General features: G+C 42.4%; 1 protein-coding gene across 2 annotated transcripts in view; it reads right to left on the bottom strand.

Annotated features, from left to right (window-relative positions):
* Positions 1 to 15,329, bottom strand: part of LOC125722597 (uncharacterized) — a 426,618-nt gene that overhangs the window by 362,394 nt on the left and 48,895 nt on the right. The gene's annotated exons all lie outside the window — the stretch shown is intronic.

Below are 15,329 nucleotides of genomic sequence, written 5' to 3'. Positions count from 1 at the left end.
ACTCACATGCTGAGGACAATCAAGAGACACTAATTCACCAAACTGCATGATCGTGGACAGCATGAGGAAACCTGAGGAAACCCACAGGAACACGGGGAGAACATGCAAGCTGTACATGCAGAACCAGGACTGGGAACCACACCCACAAGCCTGGAGGTGTGAAGTGAGAGCAGCTGGTCTGAAGTCCTGAAGGGAGCTGTAGCGCCATTTCTTTGGAACAGTGTGGAGCCGTCCTGCATTACTGCTTATCCTGTACGGGGGGGTGGGGAGCCTGGAGCCTGTCCCAGGTGGCACAGGGCGGGGGACACAATGGACAGGGTACTAGTTTATAGCAGAGCACAAACTCACACATACAGACGCACACTAAGGGCAGCTTAGAGATTCCAATCGGCTGATCGCAGTTTCATGTTCTCCAAAGTAGGAGGAGAAAGCCCACATTGGAAGAACATGCAGACTTCACACGTACAGCAGTAGGGACAGGAAACAAGCCAAGAGACAGAGGTTACACCCCGAGACCCCACACCCCCCCACAATCACACATACTGTTAGGATTTATGTAAAATTTATATTTTAATGCTACAAAATTATGACTGACTATGAACTTCATATTCCAGAACTGTGTTGGAATCTATGCTGACTGTAAGAATGTTACCTTACAGGATTTACCCGTTTCTGTGCCCTGTACCTACAGTAAGGAGGTGTGATCTCTGCTCCTTCAAAGCAGACAGACTCACTCACATATGATTACAGTTCTAGTACATAGCAGATACTGTTGCTGAAAGTGGTGAACAAGTGAGGCAAATACAACAATGCAAACATGCCGCTGTCAAGGTGCTGCCTGGGCACTAGTGCAGCTAGGCTGGTATTTCTGGGCTCCACAGACATCACTGGTGGTTGGTGTCGTGGTCACCGGGGTGAAAGACTCGTGCAGCAGGTGTTTCTCAGACAACAAACAGGGACTTACTGGGATCAGGATGGGAGGCTATGGAACCGGCAACACATAAGGCACAACATCAGTGATCGAACTGGGGAACACAGGACCAGGAAGCACTTAAATGGAGGACTAATGATGGAAGAGACTGGAGACAGCTGGGAGTGTTTAACACGAGGGCTGGAACGAGACGTGAGACCAACAAGCAGCAAACATGGCCTGTTAGAGCCACGTCAGGGAGGAGGCGGGACATTTAATTACATTTTTATATAGTGCCTCACAGAGTCGTCCCAAGGCACTTTACATAGATGTGTAGTCATACATTACAACATCATTAAAGACAGTAATACACAACGGGAAAAAGGAAAGAAAGATATTAAATAAAGAAAGCCAGATGACAACGGAGGAGAGGAACCAAAAAACCCCAAGTAAGGAGAAAAAAAAGACCTCTGGGGGTCCATGGACAACTGGCTGCCCAACCCCCCCGGCAGACTAATATTACTGAGAACAGAAAAGAGTGGAGCTGCTTGCTAAAGGCCAGGTGTGAGGTGTGATTAAAGTCTGTCAATAAGCCTGTTCTCCACGCTGGCCTGTGTAGGGTGACACTCAAGGCTGCACCCAGGATGACACAGTTAGCAGGTCCAATTCGCAGTGTCACCCCTCCATGGGACAGAACCTGGACTCCAGCTGAGATGGTGCCCCCCCCGGGTAGCACCTGGAAATGTGGGGAGGCAGAGAGCATGGATGGTCAGAACATGCGTTGACACATAAATGGACAAGCATAGTGGATAAAAATGGCATTGCTTAATGTGACAGTACCCCCTCGCCCCAACCCACCAAAAGCATGCGCTCCGGCCATGAAGTCCAAAGGGGTTAGACAACAGGGATGGAACCAGACTGGACTCTGGACTAGACAGGGGACGACAGAACAGATGGTAGACAGGACAAGACCAGACAAGACTAGACAGAACACTAGACAGACAGCAACACCAGACATAAGAGCAGTTGCAGGACATCACTAAGGACATGGAGCGGATAAAGGAAAAGCTAGGAGCCACAGGTACAGCAGTCCTGTCAGACCCCAAAACAGGATGGATAGGTGGAGGGTCAACAAGAACAGGGGCACAGGATGCACAAGACAAGGAGAGATGGGGCATCCAGGGAAGACAGGCAAAGACTCGGGGCTGGGGACCCTCCTAGGGTCCTTTCCAGGTGAGGCTGAACTCCGCCGAATCACAGGACCAGAGGGTCTGGGAGGGCCAGCAGGGCTGGAGGACGTGAGGGGTTGGGAGGTGATGAGAGAACCGCAGAGCAGTAGGGCAGCAAGGAGACAACAGGACAGGAACAGGAAGATGACAAGGCACATACAGGGCAAGAGCAGAGACTGGCAAACCCTCTCTGGGAGACAGACATTCTGCCTGCCGCTTTCTTGGACTCCTGTTGATACTGGTGACCACCCAAGAAACTGGGACCAGAGTAACCGGAGTCTGGGATGAAGGAGGGACCACGTAGCAGGACCCAGGGCAGTCCAGCAGGACATCCTCTGGATCCATCTTCTCTGGGCTGGTGGCATGTGCCCATGGGACGTCAGGATAGAAAGTGGGCACCAGCAGGCCGTCAGGAGATGAGGTCGGCGCCGGCTGGACGTCTGGGGACATTGAGGTGGGTGCTGGCCAGGCATCAGGGGACAGAGAGGTGGACGCTGGCCTGACATTATGGAGCAGTGTGGCAGGTGTCGGCTGGTTACCAGGGAACCGTGTCAGATCTGCGGGGCGAGTTGTGGGGGTTGGGTGCAGTGTGGATGAGGTGGCAGTGTATGCAGGGGCCTAGGCGGACCGATCATCGGCTACCAGTTCTGGTTCTAGGAACATGGAATGTAACCTCTCTGGTGGGAAAGGAACCTGAGCTGGTTGGGGAGGTAGAGAGATACCGACTAAATATATGCACATGTTGGGCTTGAGAGGGGCTGGACTCCCCTCTATTCCACTCTTGACTTGCCCCTGGTGAGAGGCGCTGGACTCCCCTCTATTCCACTCTTGACTTGCCCCTGGTGAGAGGCGCTGGGCAGGTGTGGGTCTACTTATGTGCTGATTTCACACGGCCGCCATTTTGAATGGAAAGCGAGGCAGAGGAGGGAGTCACCCCAAGTGGAAGCCTGGAAGTACAGTCACATAACAACGGCTTGGACCGTAAACTTTGAGCTGGTGCCACATTTTACCATAAACGATGCTGAAAAATGGGCTGAGGATGGATGTTGAATATCAAGAGCAGTTCTGTTAAAAGGATACAGCAACTGAATAGAGGGTAACATTACTGATATTAAAGGTAAGTTAACGATTTTGACAGGCGTAGCCTAAGTGTTAATGTACTAGCTAATCAGCAAATATCAAAATATTGTTTGCAGCGTGAATGACTAACGTTAGTCATTAACAAGCTTGATTTATTTTCTGAATTTACAATTTTCTGAGACAACAAGCACAAGCACTATTATCCTGAGAGAGGCTGAAAACGCTGGATACATATTACTAAACATATATGGTACATTACAGAGTTAATCAAAGGGGTATGAATATATTTTAGGTCCAAGCAGAGTCAGGTACTTCACCTCCAATGGATCATGGGTTTTCACATAGAAAATAAAAATCTTCAGCCCCACTGTGAGGAATTATAGCAGGAGGCAGCTTGGTTATATGATACATCCTCACTACTGTAAATCCATGATTCTGCAAAAGTGTGTTTTCTAACTTTGAACTGAGCTTCTAAGTGTCCCGGTTACAAGGAAATCAAGGGAAAGACAAACCTTGATCACATTCTCGTCTTTGATAAGATGTACATCCTGGTTCACAACAATATGGCACACTAGCATCAACGAATTTTGTGGAATTAATCCCACCTCAGCCTTGTTTTCATTTTGAAAATGGTGACCTCTGTGAAATAAGCTAATAGCCCCCCCCCCCCAAATTCAGTGCTAGAACGTTGGAGTTTACCCCAGTGAGCGAGAGGGTTACCTCCCTTCTCCTTCGAGTTGGGGGACGGGGTCTGACTGTTTATGCGTATGCACCGAACACCAGCTCAGAGAACCTGGCCTGCTTGGAGACCTGAGAAGGGGGGCTGGGAGGTGCCCCCCGTGGGGACTGCATCGTCCTGCTGGGCGACATAAACGCTGATGTGCGTAGCGACAGTGAAACCTGGAAGGGTGTGATTGGGAGGAACGGCCTGGCCGATCTGAATCCCTGTGCTGCCCACAGTGTGTCCATAACGAACAGCATGGTGGAACATAAGTGCTCCTGTCACCGGAGCACCCTGGGCCGCAGGGCGATGGCAGTCTGATGGGACTGGCAGTTTGTCACTTCTAATATCTGTCCTTATATGTCATGTTCTTTTAATTTATTGTTTTATCCATCCATTTTCCAAACCACTTATCCTATCGGGTCGCCCGGAGCCTATCCCGGAAGCAATGGGCACGAGGCAGGGAACAACCCAGGATGGGGGGCCAGCCCATCGCAGGGCACACTCACACACCAGTTACTCACACACCAGTCACTCTCACACACACACCTACGGGCAATTTAGCAAGTCCAATTAGCCTCAGCGTGTTTTTGGACTGTGGGGGGAAACCAGAGTACCTGGAGGAAACCCCACAACGACATGGGGAAAACATGCAAACTCCACACACGTGACCCAGGCAGAGACTCAAACCCGGGTCCCAGAGGTGTGAGGCAACAGTGCTAACCACTGCACCATCATGCTGCCCCCCATAGATTCATTTTTCCATTTTTATTTTCAATAATATTGATGTTAACTCAGCATCTTATTTTCAATGTTGAAAAAGTCGCTTTATATCAAGGTTTCGCCACCATTAATTTTTCAATATTGAAAATCTGACCAAAAATCAATTCAGTTTCAATGCTGATAATTTAACACTGACCATAATTCAATGCATTTAACTATACTTCAACGCTGAAACAATAACATGATGCTATCTGGGCTATGAATAATTATTTCAATTGATATACAGATTCCAAGCCCATATAGGTGACACACAGGTACATAATGGGCGTCTTATGTCTGAGGTAGCCAGCTACTGTGTTTGATAACCCACCATCATAATAATAGTTTCCTCGCACCAGTATAAAAGTAAACCAATTGATCCCTTTTGCAATCACCTGTGGTATGAAACTGAATAAAATGTATCGTACCAGTCTTGGGGAAAACCAGTGAGAATCCACAGCACTGCGCAAATTCTCATGTGTTCCTAATGACAAGGGCAAGACTGGTAATCAAATTAGCCTCTCAGCAGGAGTGTTACTGTAAAAGCAGGGCTTACTGACACAGATAATAAAGCTTGTTAGAATGCGTAACATAATTATTTAGCTGGGCCCAGAAGAGGTGAGAGCTCCCCTAGTGGCTACAGGAGTGCATTTTCCCCAAAGCAGATATAATGGATGGGATACAAGAACAAATCAAATTATTTTCCTCATTTAATATTCAGATTTTAATTGGGCTTAAATTTTAGAGCACAGTGTGTTCTAGGATGGTACGTTATGGATATTAGTCTCTACCACATTCTAATGCTATAAATCCGGACCTTTTCCTATGTTTGATTTGGTGGCTGCCAGGCGTTCTGAGTAGTATAGTGACTATGGTAGGCGTGTGATCCATCCATCCATCCATTTTCCAAACCGCTTATCCTATTGGGTCGCGGGGGGTCCGGAGCCTATCCCGGAAGCAATGGGCACGAGGCAGGGAACAACCCAGGATGGGGGGCCAGCCCATCGCAGGGCACACTCACACACCATTCACTCACACATGCACACCTACGGGCAATTTAGCAACTCCAATTAGCCTCAGCATGTTTTTGGACCGTGGGGGGAAACCGGAGTACCCGGAGGAAACCCCACGACGACATGGGGAGAACATGCAAACTCTGCACACATGTGACCCAGGCGGAGACTCGAACCCGGGTATCAAAGGTGTGAGGCAACAGTGCTAACCACTGCACCACCATGCCGCCCCCGTGCAGAAAATCAATAAAATGAAAATTAGACACAAACTAATTCAACTCAATAAAGAAAATATTATTAAGCTAAGAGAAGTAGAGTTTTTAGGTTTACCATTCATGTAGTACTGGAGACTCACTCAGACCATAGAATCATACAGATTAGCATTAAAGACACAATTTAGTAATTTAAGCATCCAAAATGAGTAAAAGAGGGGCAGGGCGACTGCTCATTTGTACTACTCCCTGTATACTTTCTCATAATGCTACACCATGGGGTTCCTACAACAGGCCTTGAAGAAACCTCTGTCCGGGACAGGTTACTTGTCACACAGGTGGACCACAGTCATCAATGATGAGATAAATACCTATTTCATTAAATGATTTTAAAAATAACACTTGAATATTCTAATGGAACGGTAATTCAACGTGTACCGGCAAGAAACCTTCAGCATACAACACAATGTTTTAAGCAGCAGACATGCTTTAATCACAGGACTTGTTCACCATGTCACATTAGGCCTGACAAACTGCAACTACTGTACAAGAGACGTATCCAAGAAATGGTCATATATAACATCCCTTCAGAAATTCATGACACACTGTCTGATATTACAATACAGTTCATAAAAATGCCCGGGGCGAACCTAAAACAAAAGGAAGATGACACTTCACGATTCTAATACACATATCACTTAATTTCAGAGTACCGCAATTCACATAACTTCTACTACAAGAATCCCACACCGACATGCCAGTTAAAATCTGGCTCAGACGACGCTTCTAGCTGCAGAAGAAAAATACATTTGTGACCAACTAAAATTCGGCCTCAACGTCTGCCTCTTAAAACGGGACACTTCATTCATATTACTGCATGTCACAAGAGGGTGCTGTAAGGCTGTTTGATTCGACTTCAATTCCTATTCCAAGAGTCAAGAATGGATAGTGGATCCCAGGCAGCAGTTTTCCAGATTATCAATTTCAAAAACTTAAATATATGAGAGAAAAAAAAGTCATTGTAAAATTAAGAAGTATATAATACTATTAATGACAAGGGGTCTTAATACTTTTCGTTTAATTTTATTAACTCAATCTTTTGCTGGCAAGTATACCTTTTAAATTATATACATAACAGTACAACTGCATTATTTGTGTTTTGTATGCACACTCCATACAAAGTAAAAGGTTAGGGCGGCTACTTCATTAATAGTGTTTCTTATTGATACTTTACAATTCCGTTCTATTGCCCAATTCCCAGAGGACCATGCAGTTTTATTACAACATAGTAGTCTACGGAAATGTCAATACTAATCATACATTTGAGTGACATAACTAAATAGACATATGTTGACACACAGACACAGATAAAAACAATTAAACTCCCTCTATGTGAAAATGACATGTGACACACGTCCTCAATGTTAAAATCCATGAGTGTAAAAAATGACCATCGTTGCTAATGTTATATCTCAGGTCTCAGATTACTTCTTTAAGTGTCAATTAAACTGAAAAAAAAAATCACAGAAAAAGGCAAGCTTATTTGCCGACATTTAGTAACCTACAAGCTGATTAAGGAGGACTAAACCTGTACCTGACTTTCCTGTCAGCTCCTTGGGGATGGCTAATCTTCAAATTTTATTACAAATACTACAACTTTATTTTGTGCCTTGCTTAAAGTAAAATATCTTCAGACTACTGAACACCGCGTTGATGGTGACATTTTTAAACTGATTCGCTTCTTTCGCCTCACTCTTCTCTGTGTGACGGGTGGGCGTGGTTGATCTAGCCGGCTCCCGATTGGCGGGTATTCGGTAGCTCCTGTGTCATGTGACGGGTAGTAGCGAAGGGAGCACCACCATAGATTTGAAAGCCTGGATGCCTCGTTGGGTGATACGCCCTATTGGCACGGTAATTGTGAAATAGAGGATTCATAGAGATGACTTAGTGAACCGACTATTTTCAAAACTGCAACAACATGAGGAATGTTAAAACTAGAAAACAGGGAACCACATTTCACAGGTAAAAAATTTGCAGTACGGTCAAATAAGATACATAACATGTTTACTAGCCTGTGACACTGACGGGATACTAGCATGATTAGTTTTTGTTGAGAATACTGTGAGCAGTACTACATAAATTGGGGGGGGGCAGTAGTGGTGGGCTTGTTTATTTGTTCTACATAATTGTAAGATATAAATGCGTTAATTAGTAAAGAAGTTATGGCTAAAAGATCTTTCCATCTACACCCTGACATGTTGCTTGTTTATGTCTAATTATTGCTCCAAGATGGTGGCGCTGCTGACACGTTGTGGAAAAGCGAGATGAGGAATCTAGGCTTTCAAATTCACGAGCACCACGATGTACTTCGTTTAAATGGGAGGTTCACAAAAAAACTATTAAAAGATATTTTAGAGGGGGCTTAATGCTATCTATTCATCAAAGTTCTGCTGGGAGTTGTTCAGGTTTGGAAATATCAGCCGTAGAAATGTCGGGCTTCTATCGAAGTACACTACTCGTATCTCTGCGCATTAGACACAAGCACGAGCTGCCTGGCGATATCTGCTGCGCAGTGATATTATTGGTGTTTGGAGTCGGGTATTAGGAAATAGTTCGTATATTAAACTGCTCGCGACGAAGTCTGTGGATTTTCTTAACCTGTTCCTGATTTCTGGTAAGAGATATTGCTGTTGAATTTTTCAAATACGATGTTCTGGCGCTTTAAGTAGTGAAAGCAAAATTGAATCTTATTATATTGCTTATTCATTAATAAGTAGCTATAACATGTATACTGCCCAATGTTTTGATTTAATAAATATAAAAATTTCATAAAGATTGCAAAAATACTTCATAATTCAATACTTCAAATAGTTCATGATTTTCAGGAGCAGTACAGTGGTTAGCACTGTTGCCTCACACCTCTGGGTTCCAGGTTCGAGTCTCCGCATGGGTCACATGTGTGCGGAGTTTGCATGTTCTCCCCATGTCGTCGTGGGGTTTCCTCTGGGTACTTCGGTTTCCCCCCACATTCCAAAGACATGCTGAGGCTAATTGGAGTCGCTAAATTGCCCGTAGGAGAGCATGTGTGAGTGAATGGTGTGTGAGTGTGCTCTGCGATGGGCTGGGCCCCCATCCTGGGTTGATTGATGGATGATTTTCAGGTCACACTGCCCCCTCAGAGCCCACCAATCAGTGACTGTCTCAGAGTGTGATGTAATACACAAAGTCCGCACCACCCACTTTTCAATGAGCAGTAAAAACACACCAGCTTGTCTCAGCGGACAGCGGCTCTTATCAGATAAGGGGAAAAGGACAAGATATCAAAAGTAAAAATAAATATATCACATTTGGTTAACATCAAATGAAAATAGCCCTGCAATAATATATTGGATTCTAGGATATCACCTATTAAAAGGATGAATCTATTCTAGCAGAAGATAAAAATCCAATTATGAACAGTGAAAATGGGCATAATAGGTCCCTATAAACGAAAGGTTTCTGTCCATGGTGCTGAAAACCAGGATTGGCAGATTTCACATTACAGCGATTTCCCCCACTATATCGCGGATTTTCCTCCGATGCCTCACAATTCTCTGTGTGTCCCGTACATTGTTTGTGGTCCGTTTGTTTTCGTTTTGTTCTGAGCCCTACGATGGAAGACGTTGACCATTCAGGAGAAGGTAAAACTTCTGGATGTGCTTCGGGAAGAAAAGCGTTATGCGGACGGTGTTCGCCCTTATGGCTTGAATGAATCAACAGTACGCTGCATGAAGAAGGATGAAAAGAATGTGTAAGAGCCATATATGTTTTTATTTTTATATATTCCATTACATATCTAGAGAGAAAGTTGTGTGTGTGTGTATATATATATTACATATTATTATTTGATTTTTATTATTATTATTATTATTATTATTATTATTATGTTACTCATATCCTTAGCCCGACAAACAGATATATGTGTTGTTTCAATAAGTTTACATGTGTTTAAAGCATGTGGGAGGGGTATTTTAAGGCTTAAACTTAAAAAATAATTTATATGGTCTTTCTGTATCGTGGATTTTCACCTATCGCTGATGGGTCTGGAACGTATCTTCCGCGATAGGCGGAGGATCAAATTTACATTTTTAACCTGATTTGACTTCAACCCTCTTATTTTGTTAACAGAGTGTGCGGGGGGAATACAAAGGATTACAGTGGGTAATGGGTGATTTATATTGACCTTAATTGCCACCCAAGTGACTCTGGACAATCAGCTCAATAATGCTTCCCAAACGTTTCTCTCTTTTTCACTAGTTACACTTCATTACACCGAAATCAAGGAAGAATCAAATGTACAAGCACATTATACAAAATATAAGATGCAAACACATAAAAAATATTTTGTAAAAACATTAAAAACAGATTAATATATATTGTGCAATTTGAAACTTTACATTTAGACCTCACTTAGAAAACGCAGGTGATGACCAGCCCAACCAGCAGTTCCGTCTGGTTGTACAGAATACCTACTCAATTAAATTTTGAGGTCATGACTAAACTAAATTTCAGCTCTGCCTTTAACATCAGCAGTTAGATGAAACTGATCATTCCAGAGGGAAATACAGTGAAGCCATGAAACATACTAGATGTAAATATATTAATTTTCACATACACTTGAGCTCAGTGAATTCAAGCGCGTCATACACTGTAAAAAAAAAGAATCCACCAAAAAACGGTTTTAAGTTAATGGACTCTTCCTTCAATTTACAAATATTGTAAATTCAGTTTTCCACAGTTTCTTAAATGATAGTTTATTTTCATTTTTAATTCTTCATTCTGCCAATGCAGATTTGTTTGTTTAATAAATGGTGTTGTTCTTAAAAGTACAACAAGTAATTTGAGAATATAGTAATTCACTACATTGATTATTTTTCATAACTCAATGGCCCATAAACATACAGTTATCCATCTGAAGCTGGATTTAAACCAGCAAATTTTGGATTACAAGCCCAAATACTTGAGCTACTGAGCCACACACTTACACTGACTCAGCTTAAGTTGCAGAGACACAGTGGACTTTCTGTTGGATGTCAGACAGAACGGCAAAGGACCCCTCACTAACAGGAACCTAAAACACACAAACACTTGGGAACACTTCAAATGCGTGATCTGACTCTGCAAGGGGAGAACATGTTCACGTGGAGTCTTGGCTTTTCACAATGTTTCATTCCTGCTTATAGCTAAGGTTTTTTTTAGCCGTCGTCACTCTAAGGTTGCCCATTAATGGTTTGGAATTGGGAATGTAAAGCTGTTTTGTTAGCATGTCTGCCTTACAATTCCTTTACTGTAAGTCGAGGCCTGCTGGAGCTCAATTCTGCTTCATGGCACTTGTATTTACTCTTTATTTTGCATTACATTATGTGTGAGACTAACCCCTTTCTCTACCTGTCCATTCCTCCTGTCGAGCTCCATACAGAACTGGTGGAGAAAAGGGGTGCTTGGAGGGGGGGACGATATCTCTGGATGCCCACTTAAGAAATATCTGCGTTACCTTCCAATACACCTTCCAAACTTAAGTGGATTGAACATGGGTGCTGTTGAATTAATAAAAAAATGCTCTGTATTAAAAATTATTTTGTTTATATAACATAAAATTGAACTATAAACATGAAATTTAAATCTGTTGAGTTTATATATTGACAAAATAATAATTCTGAATTTTGAACCCTCATTGAACAAAATTAAACTTAATATGGACAAATGGAAAGCATTGAAATTATCCTTATGGGGGGAAAGTTAATGTTACTAAAATGGTTGTGGTGCCTCAAGTTAATTATCTCTCTATGATGCTTCCATTTAATATTCCGCAAAGGATATTTAAGCAGTACGAGAGTATAGTAAAAGATTTTTGTTGGGAAAGAAAAAACCTAGGATTAAAATTACTTTGCCCAGAGACAAGGGAGGTCTAGGATTGCCAGATGTTAGATTATATAGCATGTCATTTGAAATAGCCAAACTCTACTATCACTGGAAGAATGTGAATTCTGATGTGGACTGGATAGCTATCGAGAGCGATTTGGCTTCACTATTTCAACCTCTGCACATTCTGTGACAATGGGGGAAAATATAAGAAACACAAACCCGATAATATCTTTTTTGAGGAATGTATGGATCAAAATACATAAGAAGCTTAAAGTATCACATTACATGCAGCCATATTCCTCAATTTGGCACAATCCTGAAATACAAATAGGAAAAAGTATGGAAACAATGGCAACCCAAAGGGGTGAAAACTCTTTGGGATTTATTTGTAAATGGGATGTTTATGTCATAATCAGATGTAAAGAGTAAGTATGATGTAGAAGGAGGAGGGAGTTTTTGGAAGTTTTTGCAACTGAGGCATTGAGTCACGAGTGTTAAAATAGAGAAGATGAATGGTCAAGAATACTTTCTAGAGAGGGGAAATATAGGGAAGTAAAAGGTAAATTTATTCAGTATAAAATTATACACAGATAGTACTGGACACTAGTTAGACTAAATAGAACTGGACTAATTAATACTGATCAGTGTTGGAATTTTAGAAGGCTTATTTACACATGCTGTGGCAGTGCTCTCAGGTATATCCATTTTGGGGTAGAGTTCTTGGTCTCCTGGACAAATGGCTAGGCTTTACTTTACCCCGCAAACCCGACTCTGTCTGCTAGGAGATAGAGTGGAATTGCCAAAGGTGAATAATAAACAGTTTAAGGCTGTGATGGTGGGACTCATAACTGCCATGAGGGTAATATTAGGGCATTTAAAATCCTGAATAATCCCTAATATATAGAAATGGACCGATGAGATGATTAAGGCAGCTTCATATGAAAAAATGTTGGACAGACTAAATGGGAAAAAAGATATGATGAAAATGTGGGAACGTTTCTAGGGCCATGTTTTTGAAGGATAAATGGCTGGGAGGTTGAACTAGTGATTGGTCATATTGTTTTATAAATGTGAATGGCTGAAGTGCTGTAACTTTTTGGTTTGAAAAACAAGAAAAATTTGAATTACAAAATAAAATATTTTTGGATAGTAATTTCATGTAACCATTTCTCTTAAAATTAATTACATCCAACTGTACATTTTTTAGTGTAGGTAGGTAGATGGATCGATAAAATTAAATAATGATTACAAATCACAAATAACTATTACAGTCATGGCCAAAAATATTGGCACCCCTGCATTTATGTCAAAAAACAAACCCCTTCTTCCAGAAAATTGTTGCAATTACAGATGCTTTGGCATTGTCATTAATTTCTCTTGTTGGCACTTGAAGAAAACAAAAAGAGGAAGAAGGAAAAACACAAATCGGAGAAATTCCACGCAAAAGGGCACCTGCCCTTCTCATATTGTCTCAAAAACCCAAAGCCCCAGAGAGCAAGTCAGAGTGCTAAGAATTATAGCGCCAACAAGCCCATGGCCCCTTTTCATGTAAAACTTCGTATATGAGGATGTTTGTGCAGTTTAGTGCCTCTCTTAGCCTCGGCTCCTGTAAATCATATAAGCACACCCACCACACCCCCAGGAGCATTCCGCGTGCCCCCACCTGCCAACCTGCCTGTCCCCCCCAGCCCACAGGCCGTCTTTTGTTCTGAAATTTATCCACATGACTCCTGACCAAGTCTAAGGTAAATCAGATTCCATCTATTAGAAATGAAATTTTCAGTAAAATACAAATTTTTCCCCCAATCTGTGAGACAGTGCAGAATTTTTGGAGTCGGTCCTAACTCTGTCTTGAATATGTACCCAGCAGGCACCTAGGACTCGTATCTCCCTCTGAGAATCTTTCTAAGGCGCTCAGCAGCAGAAATTCTCCATCCTAGATGAGCCTGCAAAGTTCTGTAGAAGTTAAATATACTTTAGTCAAATGAGAGACTAACCTGTTGTCAGGCAGGGGAAGCTTGAACAAGGCCTTCATTCATGACATCTTCACTTGGCTTTTTGACGAATCCCCATTTAGATGCAGCACGTCAGAGACTGAAGAGCAGGATGAAGGCTGTAAGTACAGTTTGCTGTGGATTATGACAGTGTTTAAATCTAATAATGGATGAGACAATTTACTTAAAGCATGATATAGTTCATATTGCTCTTCAGGCTTCGTGATAAAATATTAAAATTATGGAGTACAAAGTTGTACATACAAAGAAAACAATGCAGAGCGGCAGGGCACCTGGCCCAGAGGGTCTTCACATAGAATTCTACAAAGGGTATTTTTTCCTGTTAGATTTACAGCTTTGGTTGTCTTGCCCTTTAAAGAAATTCTCTCAAGAAAGAAGTTGCCTCTTACCATGTCACAAGCAATTAGTTTCACCCAAAAAGGAGGAGGACCCCTCTCTGCTCCCCGTGTTAGTAGGTTCTCCCCAACTCCTCCTGCTTATTCCTTCCTCCCTCCCTCCTATTTGTGCTCTCCTCCTCCTCTTGGGTTCTATTCATGTCTTTTGGTTCAGCAATAAAACCCACAAGGCTGCTCTTGGATTGTCCCTCTTCCCATTGTGACATATTATGTATTACATGATTATGAAATTATTTGATTATTATACAATAGTCAATTAACCACTTTGTTTCTTCAATTTGTCTTTCTTCTGAATCATCAGATATATGTCGTAGCTGGTAATTTGTTACACTCTGCTGTCAGTGCCAGTGTAGCCTAGATACAACCAGTCGTATGTTTCGGTCATGCTGATGTTTGAACAATTTTTGGGAACAGTTTTTCATAATGTTTTCTCATATATGTGGTGTGATAATTGAGCATGACCCCACTGTTGCTGTGCTTGGTGCTCCTGTCATGATCTGTAATCTCTTATTTTTTCATGTCTCCTCCCACTCATGCCAGCAGAGGGCGCTGCTGGCACTTTGTAACCCTCCTAATTCTCCTGTATCCCATTATAGTTCTCCATCCTAACCCTGTACCCCTGTTTTGTTGCTGATTAGTGTGCTGTGTATAAATATGCCTGCCCTCACTGCGTTCCCCAGCTCAGTCATTGCTGTTCCATGTGTAGTCTGTGTTTCCTTAAAGCCCACCGAGCTACACACTGCCCCTAAATTTAAATTTATATGTAATCTGTGTGTGTATGTGTTATCTAGATTTGCCCTGTATGTTTCTAACTAAATCTAATCCAGACCTTGATCCTACACCTACTATAATTATAAGTACCTCACTATACCTATATCTAACACTGCTATTCATCACCAGTGTTACATGTCAGGGCTTCGCTGCAATAGATCCCTCAGTGCTGCAGGTTATTACTGTGACTTTGCACACACACACGTTGCTGCTTCCTCAGCCAGTGTCACATATACTTTATTACACACAGACCTCAGTAATCTCTGCTACACTCACACCTGCTCACTTTACATCCATGGTTAAATTCTCCTAATGGA

This window comes from Brienomyrus brachyistius, unplaced genomic scaffold (genome assembly GCF_023856365.1).
Source record: "Brienomyrus brachyistius isolate T26 unplaced genomic scaffold, BBRACH_0.4 scaffold40, whole genome shotgun sequence".
Classification (NCBI taxonomy): Eukaryota; Metazoa; Chordata; class Actinopteri; order Osteoglossiformes; family Mormyridae; genus Brienomyrus; species Brienomyrus brachyistius.
The sequence above is the reverse complement of the archived record's forward strand: the minus strand, read 5'-3'. Positions and strand labels throughout refer to the sequence as shown.